Below are 16,258 nucleotides of genomic sequence, written 5' to 3'. Positions count from 1 at the left end.
AGTCTTCACAACACATGACATTTCAGGGAAACTTCAAAGGAGTAGCAGAGACAGCAGCCCGAGATGTGGTTTACATATTGGGGAGACAATTGGGAGCTTATTTGCGCTTATCTTTTTTCAAGTTAAAAGGCATGACATCTACTGAAAACAGTTCCTGAGGTTTAAAAGTATACATCTGAAAAGAGATGGAATACTTTGTCTAAATTCTACATTTGTCTTAATATGCGGTTACATGTTGTCAGTTTACCCACCCGCAATGATTGCTAGCACACAGTGCTGGCTCCAGTTGTTTGCTCCTTTGCGATTATTCACATATGTAAAAATTAACATTTTAATCAGCCTAAATGATGTGAACTGGGGGCAAAGAAGTACCAACATCAAGTTTACAGTACTTGTTTGTCCCGGTGGAAATGATTAGGAAGTCATTAGGAAATGATTCCTAATGGTCTTGTTTTTATTGTTCTTCCAAATCATGAGCAGAGCCTGTAATCAGATATGGAGAAAAAGAAAGTCATGATAATGGTGCTATAAGTGTTAGTTAATACTGTCCAAACTTTTGGTTTGAGTTAACACTAGTTATTAATTTCAGAAAACACAGCCCTAATTTGGCTTCTAGGATGAATTTATTTAAAATAGACATGCTTTTACATTATTAATGCTTCACGTAATGAATGTTTATTTTCACCTATTAAGTAAATATCCATTAACCTGTTTACACTTAGCAGTTCTCTTGTTATTTAGCTATTTGCAAAGTATAGATTATATAGGATCTATTTTATGTATTTTTGGGTAGCTCTTGCCCACTATATGAACAACAAAAATAGGTGGTTGACAACATTTCCATTGATTTTTTTAAAGTTTAGTGTTACAAAAAAATACTCATTTTGTAAGAGCAAGTATAATGAAAATGATTCCAAATGATTTCTTTTATGAATGGCCAGTGTTCTCCCTTGCTCCTAATTCATGGCTATGTTATATTGGCTTACTTATGTGATGAATTCTAAGAAATCAGATAGAATGAGCACAAATGATATTGGCATTATAGTAACGGTGAGAAAACTGAAGAAAACCATCAACTTTCCCAGATTTTTTAATAGTATGGGCAGTCCTTCTTTCTGAGGTTACTGATAGATTGGCTCTCTGCCCTGCTTGGAATAAAAGCCAGTTTTCGTTTATTCTTTTAGTCCTTGGGCTTACCTTAAGAAGTGACTTGACTGTTTTTGCAAAGAATGCTAATAATGAGAAGTGCCCTGAACATGCGGTCAAAGGACCAGCCTTGGGTTCAAGCTTTTGTTTGTGTGACCTTAAGCAAGTCATGGGCTTCCCAGGTGGCTCAGTGGCAGAGAATCCGCCTGCCAATGCAGGAGAGCCAGGAGATGTGATTACAATTCCTAGGTTGGGAAGATCTCCTGGAGGAGGAAATGGCAACCCCAGCCAGTATTCTTGCTTGAAAAATCCCAGGGATAGAGGAGCCTGGCGCACTACAGTCCATGGGGTCGCAAAGGGTCAGACACGACTGAGCAACCAAACACAAGCAAATCACATAACCTCTCTGAGTCTGTTTCTTCTTCAATAGAAGGGAAATTATATTGCCTGTCTCAGACTATTCCTAAGAAATGATGGCATAAGTTAAAATGTGTTATACACCGTAAAACACTATAGAAGTATAACTATTATTAGTAATGTGTGGTCATTTGATGATATATAGGCATTTACCTTTCATAGAAAAAAGTTATTTGATCAAAATTTGTATTAAAGGAGTTTCTAAAAAGGAGAATGTGTCACTATACCTGTTGAACATAAAAGGACCTCCTTTGTCAAAGCATCCTATTGGTGAGCCTCTTTCCAGACAGGACTGGGTTGGGTTGGGGATGTTCTTGCTATGACACTGATCACAGAGCTTGATTTGACTGATTGGACTGCCTTTTCTCTCCCACAACACCTTTCATGTAGCTCCCTCCCAAATATGTGACAAAGAAGGTCACAGATACTGGAGGGGCATGCATTGATCAAGGTCATAAGATTGAGATTTGATAGTTAACTCCTTTTGGTGAGTGCCGTAACATTAAACTATCAATATAGCCAGCATGGAAAATGCCACTTTTAAGATTGTCCTGCAAACCAACCTCAATGCCCTTGGATTCTTTAGTAGAATACAGTGGTAAATTAACTGTTTATATCTCTGTGTGTGTGTGTAAAAGTTGCTTAGTTGTATCCGACTCTTTGCAACTCCCATGGACTGTAGCCCACCAGGCTCCGCTGTCCATGGAATTCTCCAGGCAAGAATACTGGAGTGAGTAGCCAATTCCCTTCTCCAGGACTGCCCAACCCAGATTCTTTGTTGTCTGAGGGTCCCCTGCATTACAGGCAGATTCCTTATTGTCTGAGCCACCAGGGAAGTCCCAAATTAACTATAAAGTTTTATAAAAGTAGATATTTACATATTATATATATATATATAAACTTGGGAACTTCTTACAGACTGTAAAACCAAGTCTAGGAGGAGGGATAAGAGTGGGCTTTGTGGAGTTAAACACATATGTGGCACACACCTAGACAGAAGTCATCATGATAATTCATTTCCTTGGATGAACGTGAAAGTGGATGAAGAAATGAGAAAGGAGGCACAAAACATTTTTCCTGCCCTTCTTCATGTCTTATGGGAGGTGGGGAAAGTAATTATGGTGGTTTCCATGTTGCTTCTACATTTGTTGCTTCACTGTCAACCCTCAGCCTGGTCATGTCCAGTCAATCAACAGCTCTGTGTTTTGATTGTAATGTAAATTTACTATACTGATCATTTTGTTACAGTATCAGTTGAAGAACAGTATCTTTCAAAAGGGAGAACTTAGCACTTCCTGGTTTCTTCTAAAAAACTGTGAAATGCAACAAGGCATAGTTATGGAAGAGTTATGATGACTTTTGAAACAGTACAAAAGAGCTTAATGATTTGCAAGTATTGGTTTGAGAACTGGTCCTAGAACACAACAAGAGTTTTCATCAGTCCATAGTAAAATGAAGGGGAAAAAGTAAAAATTAGTGATTTTCTTACAAACAAATGTTATTAAAGAACTACCCATTTTCTCAGATCATGTTTTTCCTATTTGGGGTGATAAAATAAAGGATAGTTTTATGATGTGATAGAAATAGTAGGTAGAAGTCATATATATGTATATATATATATATATTTTTTTTTTTTCCTCTACCTGGAAAATGAACAAAATTGGCAACCCCATTGGGCCCTTTGAAATGTTTTCTAAAATCAGGATCTCCTGCATTGCAGGATTCTTTACCAACTGAGCTATCAGGGAAGCCCTGCTTAGCCACAACATCTAGGAATTATTGTCTAATGTACTGAATTGGAGAAAGTGACAACAATCCCATTCTCTGGCCCCACTGTTAATCAGCTTTGTGACTTTGAAGAATTCTTAGCTTCTATGTACATGTTCTTTTACTTGCCAAATGGAAACCTGATATCAGCATCAATATATCCTATATGTATATCTTATATTCCATAAGGTTATTATAAAGTTAAAATGAGGTCATATATGTTCAAGTGCTTAGAAAGCAAATAGGGCTCTGGAAAAGTCATCATTTTTATGTTATCATCAGCATAAGTGGTTATCTCTGAAAATCATTAGCAAAAGATTTCAGCAAAAATCTATAAATTTTCTTGAAGACCTTTATTGGCAAATATCATTTTAAAAGTTTTATAATTATATATGTGTGTGTGTGGAATAGAATAGAAAGCATATTATTTTGACCTCTAGCATCTCCCTAGTAAATAATAAAATCCATCTCCTAAAATTCTTGAGTCATTTGTGACATTTTAAAAAGTTATTTTGTCAAATTGGCAGTTACTATTGCTTTAATAATAGCTGCTGAACAGAGGACTCATGTCCCGAGTGTACTTGGTCTGAGCAAAAGTACATGATTATATCTAAGTGCCATTTACACCTTGATATTTATTGAGTTTAATACCAAACAAGTTTCTTTCATGGCTTTCTTTCTATTTGAGAAAATTGGTGAGGTTACAAGTTATTTGAACAGCTCCATTTAGAAATGAAGAGACGGAGGAAAGAATGTATGACACTGAACTAAAGAGCGGGTGCTTGGACATCTCAAGCTCAGACTGACATCAACAGGGACAATTATCAGATTCATTAGAAAAATTCCTCGGGAGTGACTGTCAAAGACCAGACACTCTGGTGGCTGTTTGAGCCATTGGCATGATCCAGTTTAACATTTCTTGTAAGTTCTTGTCCCAGAATCTGAATAAAAAGTGGCTCTTCCTTTTTTCATCTACTGTTAATAGTTAAGTATGAATCTTAGCTGTGGAGATACCTATTTTATTTGAGGTCAGGGCATTAGTATTTAAAACTATGGGTCAACTGACATTAATGGTGAAATTCTGATTATTTTTTCTTTAAATTAAATACCCCAGAATTACAATAGACACAAAACTAATAGAAGCTGTACAATAAAGAAATAGGCTGAAAGAGAAATACAAGGGCAGAAATGCAAGGCTCACTCTCTTCTTTCAATGTGTAAACACATTTTCCCAGCCTATACCCTAAATGGCAGTACATCTCTGGAACCAGATATACTCTTCACATCTTTGACATGCACCATTTACCAGCCTTGCTCCTGCCGTCCAGTATCCAAGCCTTAAGGTCTGCACCCCATCTCTCAGTCAACACTTCAAGCCACCTGGCTCTGATGTTGCATTTGGTCAGTGATCTCTCTACAACAGGGTGCTGTTCTTCCACCAGCCTTCCTGCGATGAAGGTGGTCCATCCTTCCCCAAGGGCCCTGCAGGTTCCCCACCCTGGACTAGTGACCGGGCATATGTAGAAATAATACAGTTGTTCATTGAACACTTAATATGAGCCACATGCTGTTCTCAGTTCTCTGTATTTATTAGCTCTTTAATCCTCACCACAGCTCTGTGCAGGAAATACTGTTTTCTCACTTTACAGATGAGAAAACAAGGTTCAGAGAGATTAAGTTATTTGCCCACACTTATTAATCAAGTTAGGAAATAGTACAACCAGACTATCTGATTCCATATCTTCACCAGTAAACCACACTGAAAAGTGAACGGGCCCCGCAGACCTAGATTTTCAAAGTGACCTACTGTGGTCAGACTATGTCATGTTCTCACATCTGTTAAGTTCCTTTTTACATAATTCATTCAAAAACTAACTATTGAGTACTGTGTGGTATGTGCTGAGGATACAGTAGTAAATAAAACTGCCAATGTCCCTGTTCTCAGGTCGCTAGACAGGGAGGGGCAGGGAGCAGGATGAAACAGATGTTTTTTTTAAATTAATAAATAAATGGACAAGATCATTTCTGATGGTGGCAAAGTGAAAAGCAGGGTATGAAAGAATAGCTAGTGAAGTCTGTCCTCCTAGGTTAGCTAGTCATGAAAGACCTCCCAGAGAAGTGCCTTGTTAGCTGAGTCTTGGACTGCACAAAGATGCCACCAGCAAGCAGATTTGAAGCCAGTGATTCCAAGAAGACAGTGCTAGCACAATGGCTCTGAAATGAGAAGGTGTTTGGGGTATTCAGGCAACAGAAAGAAGATTAGTATGGCTGGAGCAAAGTGAGCGATGGGTGTGGTACACAATTAAGTTAGAGCCACATAGAGTGCAGATTCTTTGGGGCTCCAAGGCCTGGAAAGGTGTCTGAATTTGCCTTATAGAGTGTGATGCCATTGGAGAGCTCTCAACGGGCAAATGGCCTGATCTGAATTAGAGAGGGCAAGGATTGTAAGGGCGCAGTGGCAGGGAATGGATGCAAGCAGGCATTTCAGAGGTGTATTCTAATAATCCAAGATTTGGTCTTTTTACTAGTTTAGATGAATGGAGAGATGGTGAAAATGCAGGAGAAATTACAAGCCTTATTAAAGGGCATTCAGGAGCAAGGAGCTTGGAATTTGTCATTTATTTCCAGATTCTTCCTTAAGGATATCCCCCAAACAAATGGGAACTTATTAGTCCGTGTACCAGGTAGGGCTTTACACAGACAATGGTTAGTCCATCAGACTGGTGGTAATGGACACTTGTGATTATAAGTCTGAGCTTAAAACCAAGTTTATGATAATATTTTATCTGAGGAATAAAAATGATGGTACCTATTTTCTAGAGTTTGTAAGAGGCATAAATAAAAATAATGTAGAGAGATTTTGTGAATTGCCTCACAAAAGTGTGCTTTTTTTTTTTTTTTCCTAGAAATCTTCAGTTCAGGTAGATTTTGAGTTTAAACATACATCGTCACTTTGCTTCATTTTGTGTCAGTCTAACGAGGAAATGGGTTCATTTCATGCCACCCAGAGAGGGGCTTGGGACCGGCAGCACCGATATCCTCTAGGTGTTAGTTTATAATGTAGCATCTTGGGTCCCCTCAGATCTGCTGGATCAGAATCTGCATTTAAACATGGTCAGCAGTGACACCTGTACAGATTAAGGTTGAGTTCGAAGTCCAGTTTTCAGTGTTAGTTTTTGTTTGTGTCTGTTTAAACTGGGTAAGTCATCTCACTGAATCTCATTTCCTTTTGTATATATGTATTACTACATTCATGTACAAAAATTCAGGCCAGTAACTTGTATCGTTAACACCTACACTCGTGAAATACAGGTAATAAATATGATTGTATCTGTTACTATTGTTGATATTAGATGTGAAGGTTGATTGTCTTATAGAGGAGCTGTAATAATTATATATCTTACTTTAGTTAGAAAAATGTGAGTAGGCAATACTTGGCAGTTAGAATAGCTAGTAACCTATCCAGTAACGTAAAAGGGACTACATTATACCACTTTGTTTTTCTCAAAATACATTTTCCCCTATATTGAACACCACTTAACATTCTTTTTTAAAAATGGCATATTTATCACAGCTTCTTGTGTATCTTGTTTTATTAGGGAAGTGCAAAGGTGAATTTTCTGAGGAAGAATAATACCAATTTTATGTATTTATAAGTTAGTTTCATAAAGGAAATGTCTACCCAAGTCTTGTTTGTTGTAGGATTAATACAGAAAATTCCTCCATTTTTATCTGAGAGTTTCCTTAGCAGTCCCATTTCCTTCCTATAAAGATTTTCTCTCTCTCTCATTAGTGTGTACACGTGTGATTGTGTGTGCGTGCATGTGTGTCTATAAAAGGAGTCCTGTCATCTAGTTAAGGAATATATTCATCACCTCACGTATTTTTTTTTTCGCCTTTGGTGAAAACATTTAAGTTCTACTCTGTTAGCAAATTTCCATTATACAATACAGTGTTATCACCTCTAGTCATTGTGTTTTACAGTAGATCCTCAGATCTTATTCTTCTGGAAGTTTGTATGTTTTTACCAAAGTTTTTACCCTTTGATGTGTACTTTTTTGATTAAAAAATGTGGATTTTGCTTCAATTTTAATATTTCAATACTGTGTTACAGTTACCTAATTTTAAGCTGCAGATACTCTTCATTTTAGGAATATAACTCCACAGGCCTATTTTACATACGTCCAGGTTATTTTTGCCTTAAATGATTACCTCATCAAAATCTTCATTCATTTGACCAAATAGAGTTAGTCAGAGAAACCTACGGAATACTTTTTCTTCTGGAAAACAGACCAATCTTAAAATGACAGCATTTTATGAGAACTAGATAATTTATGTACACCACTGTTTCTTTTTCTTTGTGTCTTTTTTCAAGAGTTCATATAGGAAAAGCAATCTATACTGGTATCAGCTTAAATTTTAAAAAAATCAAAAAACATGTTTCATGTTCAGTACTTATTTAAGGAATCCGAACAAATAAATGCATTTAATATATGAAGTGCCTTCCTTTATATCTTTAATTGTCTCAAAATCGTGGCTGAACTATTGACAGAATTTACCGGAGCCTTTCATGAAGTTATATGGGGATTATAGAGCATGATAGTGTGCCTTTATCATGTTCTGACTTTTGGCCCTTGATAAAATATTCTTATTTTAATCAACTCACTATGGAACCCACTTAGAAATTTTAGTCAGGTTGGGAGTATATATTGAGACCAGGTTTTTACCAAACCAAAAATCAGTCATTTTCTTTATTTTTCAAGGAATTTCTTCCATGTCTACTGACATTTTCTTATTTTTCTACCTCCTCCTCCTCATTATTATTACTCATTTTTTTCTCCTCATCTTCCCTTTTCTCCTGTTTTTCCCTCATCATCTTCTTCAAGAAGTATTTTGAGTGTTTACTATGCTGCTGCTGCTGCTAAGTCGCGTTAGTCATGTCCGACTCTGTGCGACCCCATAGACAGCAGCTCACTGGGCTCCGCCGTCCCTGGGATTCTCCAGGCAAGAACACTGGAGTGGGTTGCCATTTTGTTCTCCAGTGCATGAAAGTGAAAAGTGAAAGTGAAGTTGCTCAGTTGTGTCTGACTCTTTGTGACCCCATGGACTGCAGCCTACCAGGCTCCTCAGTCCATGGGATTTTCCAGGCAAGAGTACTGGAGTGGGGTGCCATTGCCTTCTCCAGTTTACTATGTTAGGTACAGTGTAATAATTTGATTCAGGAATATCAATCCTTGAATGTATTATCATTTTCAGAAAAGATTAACGGTTAAAACAATGCATGATAATAAAATATTATGCCTAAAACTACTTTCAAAATTAAAAGCCAGCTTGGAACTGAGCTAACATCTCAAGAAACATAAAGTTGTTGGTTCCCACCCGCACTCCATTTGCTGCTAAGTCATTTATAAGATTCCTGGGGACATAGACCCAAAATGTATTAACTGTATATTTCTTGCTCTTAGAACTGTTGTGAGTCAGTACAAATATAAATTTCTGATTCTGTACTGTTAATGAGAGTGGTGCAATATTATATGAAAGAAGGCAAATGTTGTATTTCATTTTATTCAACAAGCTTTCATTGAATTCTACTGAGTGTCAGGCACTTCAGAAATGCCAAGCTAGAAAGACAAGATAGCCCCGTCTTAGTTCATCTGAGTAGAGAATGTTCTATCTTTAAACACCAATTCAGATTTCTAATATTAAGTAATTTTGTTCAGCACAGATTGGAATTCAGAAAGGCACTACCATGTCCAAACCAGTGCAGAAAAAACAAGTTAACATTTGGTGGTGTTCTATAACATAGGAAGAGAAAATGGGATTATTACCGAACATGGGATTATACAGTTGGCTTGATATTAACCATCTCTTTTATCCAGCCATATATATTTTAGAGAAAAGATTTTTCTTTAGAAATATTAAACTTTCTGACAGAGAAAACCATGTCTAGAAAATGTTTTCCTATTCATCTTTTTGAGTGATAGACTAAGTGGTTGTACTTTCAGAACCTTAAAGCTATCTCTGCTAGAATAGGTATTTTTTTTAATGCTGAGAAGAATTACTTGACCACATCCAATGGTTATTTTTAAAGTCTACCCAGTGGTAAAATAATCATTTTAATGTGTAGTTATCACTTACTTTATAATTACAACCCTATTAAAGTCTTACCTTTCAAAAAGCTGTGGTTCTGCTCTGAAAAGAGCAGAGGAGGTTGTCATTTGGGGTGAAGCTCTTAAAGTGTATTTTCAAGTTGTGCTTAAATTTACTTTGTGAGGTTCCCTAAGATACTGGTGTGCTCCATAGTGGTAAGAAAAGGATGTCATTTAAACCCTATTTGGAGAACCTTCTCCTTAGGTGGTCCAAGAGCATTCATAGGGTTCATTTTTAATCCATTAAAAAGTATTATACTCATTTTTAAAGGTTTCTTACCCCATAAAGCCTATCACTTTTCCAGTTGGTTTGTAAGATACACGTGAAGCCATTCTTATTCTGTTGCATCTCTGTGAGTTGAGAAAAGAACGACGACCAAAGCAGGTCGCTAAAACGCCAATTTACTTTCAAATATTACAGTGAAGGACGGTTAAGCTTATGACCTTGTTGCACTGTGCTTATATAACTTTCCTTGGGATTTTTTTTTTTAATCAGGTTTATTTTCCCTTTGAGTCTGACTTCTAGTGCCCAGAAGTTTTCTTTTCAGCGGTGTTTATATATTTAACAGAATTTTCTGAGGTGGGTGCTACAGAAATTTCACAGCATGGGTTCACATTGGACTAAGACTTTGTATACGACTTATATCAAGTGGAAAACTTGATAGGCATAAGCTTTAAAAATGGCTTTTTTTGTGTGCTCTATATTTGAAGCTTTCGTCTGTATTTCCTGTTGGGCTACAGTGTTTTCCAACGTTGCTATAAGAGAACAAAGTCAACATTAAAAAATAATTTTTTTATTGAAGAATATGTTTTTCCAAGTAAAGTCGTTACCAAAGAGACTGTCATGGTGGGTCATCATTCATGTGTAGCACTGTGTTGCCCTTTTGCATCTTGAGATATAAATTCTAAGTCATAGTTAAATAAATATCTATTTATTTAGAGATAGAAATAAACCACCCTAAAGCCAGACAAGGAAAAAAAACTTTTTGAAGACTGTTCCTTTTGGAGGAAAAATAAGCTTGTTGTTGACTATTCCTAACATTGTCCTCCATGTGGTAATCATATGACAATCAATTGTCTAACGTCCTATACCGCATTAAAGGTTATTTTTGTCTACGTAAAATAGACCTTTTAAGTTGAGATCATTGTCTTGATTTCCATTTTCAATGCTATTTGTGATACATGGCACTTGAAGCGATCACAGTGGAACCCTCACATTTATTTCAAAAACAATTATTAAGTCCTAAGAAATTAGTTAGGGTTCGTTAGACCTGGACTGGGCTAAGGTGATCTCTGAAATAGCAAGAAAAATGCTGCCTTAAATTAATAGTATTAGTAAGCTATGCATTTGGGAGTCAGGTAGGGAAGGTAATCACCAACCTTAAAGGAAAAACAGATTTTATATAATTCAAGAAGGAATTTAGACCCTGACCCAATCCTCGGCATTTAGAACATAAAGTTCCTTTATAAGCTGGTATATGTTGGCAAAATATCTGTCTGGAAAATACATAGTTATCAGTTCAGTTCAGTCACTCAGTCATGTCCGACTTTTTTCGACCCCATGAGTCGCAGCACACCAGGCCTCCCTGTCCATCACCAACTCCCGGAGTTTACTCAAACTCATGCCCATCGAGTTGGTGATGCCATCCAGCCATCTCATCTTCTGTTGTCCCCTTCTCCTCCTGCCTCCAATCCCTCCCAGCATCAGGGTCTTTTCCAATGAGTCAACTCTTCACATGAGATGGCCCAAGTACTGGAGTTTCAGCTTGAAGATCAGTCCTTCCAATGAACACCCAGGACTGATCTCCTTTAGGATGGACTGGTCTGATCTCCTTGCAGTCCAAGGGACTCTCAAGAGTCTTCTCCAACACCACAGTTCAAAAGCATCAATTTTTCGGTGCTCAGCTTTCTTCACAGTCCAACTCTCACATCCATACATGACCCCTGGAAAAACCATAGCCTTGACTAGATGGACCTTTGTTGGCAAAGTAATGTCTCTGCTTTTTAATATGCTATCTAGGTTGGTCATAACTTTCCTTCCAAAGAGTAAACATCTTTTAATTTCATGTCTGCAGTCACCATCTGCAGTGATTTTGGAGCCCAAAAAAATAAAGTCTGACACTGTTTCCACTGTCTCCCCATCTATTTCCCATGAAGTGATGGGATGAGATGCCATGATCTTAGTTTTCTGAATGCTGAGTTTTAAGCCAACTTTTTCACTCTCCTCTTTCACTTTCATCAAGAGACTTTTTAGTTCCTCTTCACTCTCTGTCATAAGGGTGGTGTCATCTGTATATCTGAGGTTATTGATATTTCTCCCAGCAATCTTGATTCCAGCTTGTGCTTCCTCCAGCCCAGCGCTTCTCATGATGTACTCTGCATATAGGTTAAATAAGCAGGGTGACAATATACAGCCTTGACATACTCCTTTTCCTATTTGGAACCAGTCTGTTGTTCCATGTCCAGTTCTAACTGTTGCTTCCTGACCTGCATACAGGTTTCTCAAGAGGCAGGTCAGGTGATCTGGTATTCCCATCTCTTTCAGAATTTTCCACAGTTTATTGTGATCCACACAGTCGAAGACTTTGGCGTAGTCAATAAAGCAGAAATAGATATTTTTCTGGAACTCTCTTGCTTTTTCGAAGATCCAGAGGATATTGGCAATTTGATCTCTGGTTCCTCTACCTTTTCTAAAACCAGCTTGAACATCTGGAAGTTCTCGGTTCACGTATTGCTGAAGCCTGGCTTGGAGAATTTTGAGCATTACTTTACTAGCGTGTGAGATGAGTGCAACTGTGCAGTAGTTTGAGCATTCTTTGAGATTGCCTTTCTTAGGGATTGGAATGAAAACTAGTTTTAAATCCCCATAATAATAATAATTAGTGTTTTCAAAGCAGGGTGGAGGAAGGAAATAAGTCTATTTCATAGTGTCAGGGAAAGTCTCAGAATAGATGAACCATATAGAATAAATACAAGGTGAGCTATGGAAGTGGATAAGCCATGAGCAAAGTGGGTAAGTCATTGGGATGAGTACGTGGCTTATGAAAACTTCTAGAGTATGTCATATGGCATATCTAACATTCATCTTAGTTATTAAGTATACTTGAAAGTGATAACATTTATTTTAAAAACATTTCCCTCAAATTTTTTTTATTATTTCAGAATAACCTCTCTACTTCATCTGTCCATTTTCATAGTTAATTGTGTAATTATTTTACATAAAGCATTGTAGAGGTTTTTAATGCTTTAAATGATAGTCTGGTAATTTTCACCCTTGCATTGTGTGCTAAAAGTAATAATGCTAATATCAGGAATAATGTTGTATAATCTGCTTTGAAATTTTTAAACAACTTTTTGTACTTCTTTTTACATCCATTAAATCGTTGTATTGATCAATATATTAACTTATCCAAAATGGGATTGCTTGTTTAAATTAAGTAGACTGATCCCCTGAACACCACCCTAAATGCCATCAATTTTCTTGAACCAGAATGGCTATTAAATTTTATTTGGTTTAGCATTTTCCTCTTCCTCATTAGTACATATGTGAATTAGGTATAATGTTCAGTGCTCTGTGCAAACCTTTGGTGATTAGAATATGTTATTTAAACAAACAAACAAAACTCTGTCATAACCAGGCTATACAAATTTAAAGGATTTACCAATTTTTCTCACTGGTGAAACGCATAGGACTTCTGCAGTGTCATCCAAATTTTTCACGTAGCTGAGTTAAAGAGATTGACTGGAGTGACTTTGTTAATATAAAAAGAAAACTTTTTTTTTTTTTCAAACACTAAGACTCTAAAAGGTAAGCATGAAGATGGACCAGATATCTTAGTGCCTCACTGGTATTGCCAGCTGTGAATTTTCTTACTGTAATGAATCCCCTCATTTTTATTGCTGTGTGCAGGGTACAGTGCTTCATTTTTCTTCCTACTTGGATTTTGTGTAGAATGCACACCCCATATAGTTCTTTAAATTCACACTGTTGTGCAAACAAGTCAGTCTTTCTGTTCTCTCCTTTGTTAACTGTCAGCCTTGTAGAGCAACCGTTCTTTCATGCCCTCCATGAGTTGCCGAACTCTACTCAAATTAAACACCGTAAGGTTATCAACAGGCTACAAAGGTGAAGTGGATCTTTCTCTTTGGCATGTTTGTGTAACATTGTCTTGATTTGGAAGATACTAACAAATTTGAAATAAGGAAATAATAATAGTGAAATAATCATCTCACATCCACCCCTTGTAAATTGGAACTTTCTGTCTACCATGTAAAGAGTAGGAAGAACAGATGTATGATTTTTGCTGTCCTGTATAAAATGCATAGGGATTATATTTTTAATCCAAGTACCAAGTTGGATCACCTGTCTTCCACCTGCAGTGAAGCAAAATGAAATGTTCATGGAGCTTTGTAACTAGAGAGACCCAGGTTCAAACCTTAGTTCTACCACTTAATAACTAGGAAACCTTGGGCAAGTTCCTTGGCCTTTCCATGTCTTCATTTTCTAATATATAAAAGTGTTTGCAGGTCTTCTCTGTGGATGTCGTTTTAAGACTCACATAAAGTAAACTGTATGAAAGACTCAACACATGTTGTCTATTGTAGGTGCTCAGTAAAGGTTAGTTTCCATTATTATGCTCCTCTCCATCGTAATAGCAGCTGCTATGACACACGAACCTCAGATTTCGCGGTGGCTTTATGTACGTGCATATTAAGTCGCTTCAGTCTTGTCCAACTCCTTGCGACCCTGTGGACTGTAGCCCGCCAAGCTCCTTTGTCCATGGGATTCTCCACACAGGAATACTGGAGTGGGTTGCCATTTCCTTCTCCAGGGGATCTTCGTGGCCCAGGGATCGAACCTGCATCTCCTGTGGCTCCTACATTGCAGGTAGATTCTTTACTGCTGAGCCACAGGGGAAACTTGATGTGGTAGAGATTATCTCCACTCTGGGAATAGTCTGGGGCAGTTGTTCCGCATGAGCAGACGACCTTCTGTGTGGCGAGTCAGAATTCCAGTTCTCTTCCACTTGGCAGCTCTGTCCTGCACCCAGCCTTAGAGGCCTTTATGTTTTGCCAGTGGCCAAGGCAAAGAGAGAACAGAGAAGGCATACCTACTTTAAAACACCATAGGAGGCAGGTGACATACTTTGATGCTGCATATTTCCACTGGCAAGAGCTAGTAGAATGATGTCACCAAATACAAGAGCGCTAAGAAATAGACTTCCAACTGGACATCCACTTTCTCATCACAACATATAGTAAAGAAGTGTGCTAAGTCACTTCAGTCATGTCCAACTCTGTGACCCTATGGACTGTAGCCCCGCCAGGGCTCCTCTGTCCATGGGATTCTCCAAGCAAGAATATTGGAGTGGGTTGCCATTTCCTCCTGTAAGGGATCTTTCTGACCCAATGATCAAACCCACATCTCATATCCCCATTGGCAGGTAGGTTTTTTACCACTAGCACCACCTGGGAATCCAACCGGACAACCACTTTGTCATCACAGTTTATAGTAAAGAAGAGAAAGAACAAATATGCATGGGTAATTTATCCTCCTCTGCCACACAGTTTATTCTTTGCCCACTTCACTGCCCCATAATCAATCAGTTAAAACCCTGACTTGTAATAGTATAATGGGATGAGATGGAAGAATAGCTGGCTTTTGGGTCAGGTCAGTGATTATAATCTAGCATTTGTGTCAAATGAAACTTTCTTATTTATATAGACACAGTAAAGAGTCAATATCATTTGCTTTCTTTTCTACCAGGCATTTATCTTTGTTCACTTCTCAAATTTATATTCCTTAGGTTTGTAACAAAAGATAATGCTGCTGTGTGTGTTTTCATCTAAGTATTGACAATAGATACAAGTCAGCAAATTTATTTATCCCATTTCTAAAGTATATACTTAAAGAACATTGCAAACTGTCGCAACCCAGAGAAACCTAGAGACTGGATAACTATATATAATGTGATATCCTGGATGGGGTCCTGAAACATTAGATAAAATGCCTAAGGGCATTAGACAAAAATTAAGGAAATATGAACCGAGTATGGACTTCAGTAAATAGTCATTGTCAATATTGGTTCATTAACTGTGACAAACATATCACAGTAATGTAAGATGTTAATTATGGGGGAAACTGGGTATTAAATATGTGAGAGCTCTATCATAAATTTTCTGTTATCTAAAACTGTTCTTAGAGAAGGGTTTCTTCAACAAGTACACTGAAGTCACAGTGGTCTTCGTATTTATTGGCTACCCAATAAATGTAATATGTCCTTCAGCCTAACTTTTATATTACTACTGCCAATAATTTGGCCTTTCCAGTAACTGTTAATAACAGGGCCTGTGCCTGATTAAAGCCTCTTGCCCAGGTTTTGGCACCAGTAAATGCTTTAGGAATGTTTCTTTTCTCTCCCTCCCTTGATGTTTCTCGTAAGTCTGAAAAGGGAAGTATGAACTTCTTTTAGGCTACTGAAAAGATCAGGCTAATAAATTACTCAATTTCATGACTCTAAGAAATACCAGGTATATATGAGGACATGGTCTCAATGTCCATATAATTTAATCTCCTTGTGCCATCTTTAAGATGTGCAAGCATGCACAAACCATTTTACTTATTACAACAATAGTCAGTATATTTTTTTGTTTTGTAGTCTAAGAAAACACAACAGGCTGCGTCATGATAATGAAAATGGTTCCTAGTTTTTCCATTTCTGAAGTTTCTAAAATGTTGTTTAGTTGCTAAGTCATGTCCAACTCTTTACAACCCCATG

General features: G+C 37.4%; 1 protein-coding gene across 6 annotated transcripts in view; it reads left to right on the top strand.

Annotated features, from left to right (window-relative positions):
• The window catches only part of VTI1A (vesicle transport through interaction with t-SNAREs 1A), a 368,250-nt gene that overhangs the window by 90,770 nt on the left and 261,222 nt on the right, over positions 1–16,258 (top strand). The window lies entirely within an intron of this gene.

Source organism: Cervus canadensis, chromosome 8, assembly GCF_019320065.1.
Source record: "Cervus canadensis isolate Bull #8, Minnesota chromosome 8, ASM1932006v1, whole genome shotgun sequence".
Classification (NCBI taxonomy): domain Eukaryota; kingdom Metazoa; phylum Chordata; class Mammalia; order Artiodactyla; family Cervidae; genus Cervus; species Cervus canadensis.
The sequence above is the reverse complement of the archived record's forward strand: the minus strand, read 5'-3'. Positions and strand labels throughout refer to the sequence as shown.